This window comes from Penaeus vannamei, chromosome 18 (genome assembly GCF_042767895.1).
Source record: "Penaeus vannamei isolate JL-2024 chromosome 18, ASM4276789v1, whole genome shotgun sequence".
Classification (NCBI taxonomy): domain Eukaryota; kingdom Metazoa; phylum Arthropoda; class Malacostraca; order Decapoda; family Penaeidae; genus Penaeus; species Penaeus vannamei.
In genome coordinates this window covers 35,090,654-35,095,653 of record NC_091566.1, presented here as the reverse complement: position 1 = coordinate 35,095,653, position 5,000 = coordinate 35,090,654, and the positions used below count along the sequence as shown (strand labels likewise).

Genomic DNA, 5,000 nt, shown 5'->3' with positions numbered 1-5,000 from the left:
CACCGGCTATCAGAGGTCGTCCCAGACAACAAAGGAAGAGCCAGAACGAACAGGCAAATACGCCTAGCCCGACGGCGCCTCGCACTCCGTTTACGCTGCGTGACCAAGGGCGTGTGACTGCAAGACGCCGCCAGTCTTACGCTCGGTAACGATGACGAAGCAAGTCCCACGTTCAGAGCATCACCTTCGCCACGACGTTCGTCTTTAAGGTCACCTCAAGCGCCGTCTGGAGGGAGTCAACGCCCTCACACGACAACTGTGACGCCACCCGTTGTTGTCCTGCTGGCGGAGGCGACGGCGGAAAGGTCAGCGTCATCTCACGCGGCTGCTGTTTTGACTGACGGCTGAAAGGTCAGCGTCGCCCCGCGCTGCTCTCGAACCTGTCGTGGCTTGTTGCTTTCCTTGGCTTGCTACGGGCTTGAGGTAAAAGCTGCCGCGACGCCCGCTTAGGCCTCGGTGTACGCCCTCTGTTCATGCGGTGCGGGCGCCTCCATGTTGACGTTTCGCTGCGGGCATACTGTGGACAGTGATAAGGGTGAAGGGTGTGTATGTGTGGACAGTTATGGGTATGTAAATAAACACACACGCGCACATATATATATATATATATATATATATATATATATATATATATATATATATATATATATATATATATATATATATATGTATATATATGTATGTATATATATGTATATATGTGTATATATTTGTATATATATATATATATATATTTATATATTTATATATGTATGTATATATGTATGTATATATATGCACACACATACATACATATACATATTTAGTATACTATATACTGTATACTTTCTGGTGTAGACAAAGCACCTCTGAATAAGAGGACATATTTTCAAGGTTATTTGCAAGAAGGAAGAAGTTTGTCCTTCGATGTGGAGGTCACAGGGACAATTTTTCAGACACCTCTCGGGGAACACGCACTTACATATTTATGGATATTGATATGAATATGAAAAAAAATAAGTATGAAAAGTAGATGAATACATAAGTATATATATGAGTATGTGTATGCATGTTTCATATGTGTATGGCTTTATCATATATATATATATATATATATATATATATATATATATATATATATATATATATATATATGTATATATATATATGTATATATATATATATATACATATATATATATATATTTACATATACATACAGTATATATATATATATATATATATATATATATATATATATATATATATATATATGCATATATGTATGACATAGACACACCTTTGATAAATGAGAGAGAGAGATGGAAAGAGAGAGAGAGACAGACAGATAGACAGATAGACACACAGGCAGGCAGACAGACAGGCACATACACCCAGATATACGAGCACATAGACAGAGACACAGAAATTAAGAGAGAGTAAAAATAAACCGGAGTGAAAGCGGGAAAGCGAAAAAAGTTGCCTGGACATTTACAACCCGCCTTGGCTCCTGGACGAGGATTCACGTCAGTGCGTGTGAAGCCCGCGAGTCGATTCGGGAAAAATCCTAATGGTGCGTGAGGCATGCGGTAAAAGGGTCGAGGGACGCTCATGTTGGGTCCTCATGTTGGATTCTCATGTTGGGTCCTCATGTTGGACGCTTATGTTGGATTCTCATGTTGGGTCCTCATGTTGGACGTTCATGTTGGGTCCACATATATGTATATGTATATATGTGTGTGTTTGTGTGTGTATATATAATGTATATAATATATATAATATATATAACATATATGATATATATAATATATATGATATATATGAATATATATAATATATATATATATATATATATATATATATATATATATATATATATATATATATATATGTATATATATATAGATGTATATATACATATATATACATATATATAATTTATATATATATATACATATATGTGTGTGTGTGTGTATGTGTGTGTGTGTGTGTGTGTGTGTTTGTGTATATATATATATATATATATATATATATATATATATATATATTTATGTATATATATGCATATATATATGCATATATATATATATATATATATATATATATATATATATATATGCATATATATATATATATATATATATATATATATATATATATATGTGTGTGTGTGTGTGTGTGTGTGTGTGTGTGTGTGTGTGTGTGTGTGTGTGTGTGCGTGCGTGTGTGTGTATTTGTGTTTTTGTTTGATTGTGTTTGTTTGTATGCATGTGTGTGTGTGTGTGTATGCGTGTACTGGATGATTTTTTTTTGTATTTCCCGTGACAAAGTAGTAGAACTATTCTAAGGATTAAAAAAAAAATCTTTTGCACATAGTTATGCACACACACACATACTCACATACACACACACGCGCGCGCGCCCACACGTTTAACCATATAATCCTTAAAAGCCCTTCATATATACCAACAAAACGATAACAAAGATTTAAACGTAAAATATTATTTCCGTATCGTTACGTTACTCTCTCTCTCTCTCTCTCTCTCTCTCTCTCTCTCTCTCTCTCTCTCTCTCTCTCTCTCTCTCTCTCTCTTTCTCTTCTCTCTCTCTCTCTCTCTCTCTCTCTCTCTCTCTCTCTCTCTCTCTCTCTCTCTCTCTCTCTCTCTCTCTCTCTCTCTCTCTCACTGTCTGACTATCTGCCTGGATGTTAGTCTGTTTGTCTCTCTTTCTTTCAAAGTCTGTCTCTGTCTTGATCTTTCTCTCTCATTCCGTCTTTGTCTCTATCTGTTGGTGAGCCGGTTTGCCTAAATGTCTGTTTCTCTCTCTGTGTATGTGTGTGTGTGTGTATTTGTGTTTTTGTGTATGTGTGTGCGTGCGTGGGTGTGTGTCTAGGCCGCGTTTTAATTGCCACAATAAGCCGGAAAACCTCGATTACCACCACCTTTCCCTACTCACCTACTTCACCCACCACTGGCTTTATTTTATAGCACCATTATTCCATGACCGAACTGACCCCCCCCCTCTCTGCCTCCCACTCCCCCCGCCCTCTGTGTTTAGGGAGTTTGTCTGTGTCCTTTTGGGATCTGTGCTGAAGGAAGAGGTACATCTGCTGAGTCACCTGTTCCTTAATTTTTTTTTTATCTTTTTTTTTCGTTTTTTTTGGGGGGGCGGGGGTAGGGGCTCATTATCTATAGTTTATCGCTCTTTTGTTAATGAGTTCTCTCTCTTCTAAAGTCTCGTTATTATGATAATGAGTTTTTTTTTCCTGTGCATGACGGCCGTGCATGAAACAGCCCTGTGTGCCTGTCGCTCAAACAGCACGTATAAGTATGTATCTGGCCTATATTCCGGACTGAAATTACGATTAGTTTCACCGTGGAACAGATGGTATTTAGAGTAAGTTTCGCCACAAGTGAGCGGGAGATGGCCTATCAGCTGACAAAAGAAAAAAAACTCTAAAAAAAAAAGAAGGAAAAAAAGAGAAGATTGATTTTTTTTAAAGACACGTTCGCATTAAACCAGTCTTTCAGTTGATTAAAGTTGTGTAAAGGTCTGAATGCAGATTTTATAGTCGTGAGATCAAGTTACTTAAGAGGCAAACCCTTCCGCATTGGCTGGAAAAGTTAAAGTATAAGGAATGGTGCGTTTTGTGTTTTTTTTTTCTTTTCTTTTCTTTTCTTTTGGCCAGGTATATGTTGTCATGAAACGGACTATTCTTATGTGATGTGATATTGTTTGATATATTGTTGTATAAATTGTACATTAGGATTACAGTCTACATTAAATTTTTGGAAACGATATGTATTTTCGCCGTTTGTATTATTATGTATACCTCCAACCTTCTATTTATTTGCATATGCGAAGAGCTCGTAGGTAAAGTAAAATTAGAATTCTACCCAACTCCCAGTCAGATTATAAAAAAGTAAAAACATCCCACGTTGTTATCGTTCAGATCTCAAGAAAGGACTTGTCTAAGCCACTTTCCCTTTTTCCTAAACGAATAAACAGATAAAAAGGGAAAGAGTGGAAATGCCTGTCACATACCATAGAGATGTCCGGCGACGCCAGCCACGCATTCTGACGCGGGCTGCCCTCTGCCCTTTGTCACGCGTGTCTGCTGCCGGCCACAGACAGACAGACACTGGTCTCGGTGGACGGGAGCATGAACACGCTCTTAGACTGGCCCACGGCACGTTCTCGAAATCGCTCATGGAACGATCTGTGTTTCGCACATGGCATGATATCATGCTCACTCATGACATGCCTTCGGTTTCCTTCATGGCGCACTCTAAAATTTGCTTATGGATACGCTTACGAATTCGCTCATAACGCGCTCTTATATTCGCTCATAGCATATTATAATGGACTCTTAGATTCGCTCGAGAACATGCTCTCCAATTTGAGCAAGACATACTTTCAAAAATGCCCGTGATTGTCTCAAAATTCCTCATGACTCGTATTAAGTCACTCATGCCTTACGTTCAGATTTGCTCATAACACTCAGATTCACTCATTTAATGCTCTCAAATTCACTCATGATAGGCTCGCAATGTCCCTCATGACGATCTCAAATTGGTTCAAGCAGACTTTTTTGCATACAGACCAGTGTGCTTAGCGAAAACAACTTTTGCCAAAGGAGAGTCAAGGTCTGCCGACTTACGAAAGTAAATAATAAAGAATTTTGCCATGGATGATGGAACATATTCACAAAATAAAGAAATGCTTTGTCGATATTTATAAAATAAAAGAAAAAACCCAAACCTCCTTATAATAGAAGACCCTATCTATTAATCAGTTTTCCAGAAAGAGAATGTTGGCGTAAATCTGATCACCGGAAGTGGAATCTCAGTTTATGATTGACCTCGATACTTTGCAAGATTTCGAGGCGTTTTGCTGCATCGCTGAAGGACGCGTGTGTTTGTTTGTACTAATCACACCTTGTTAGCCTTCCATAGTCTGTAAATGTAAGTTCCTATTATTGAATATGGGGATACGTTGTTTATAAAAGTGATTGATGGTGAT

General features: G+C 37.9%; 1 protein-coding gene across 6 annotated transcripts in view; it reads left to right on the top strand.

The window, feature by feature from the left end:
- The window catches only part of Arms (Ankyrin repeat-rich membrane spanning), a 482,767-nt gene that overhangs the window by 259,771 nt on the left and 217,996 nt on the right, over positions 1–5,000 (top strand). The gene's annotated exons all lie outside the window — the stretch shown is intronic.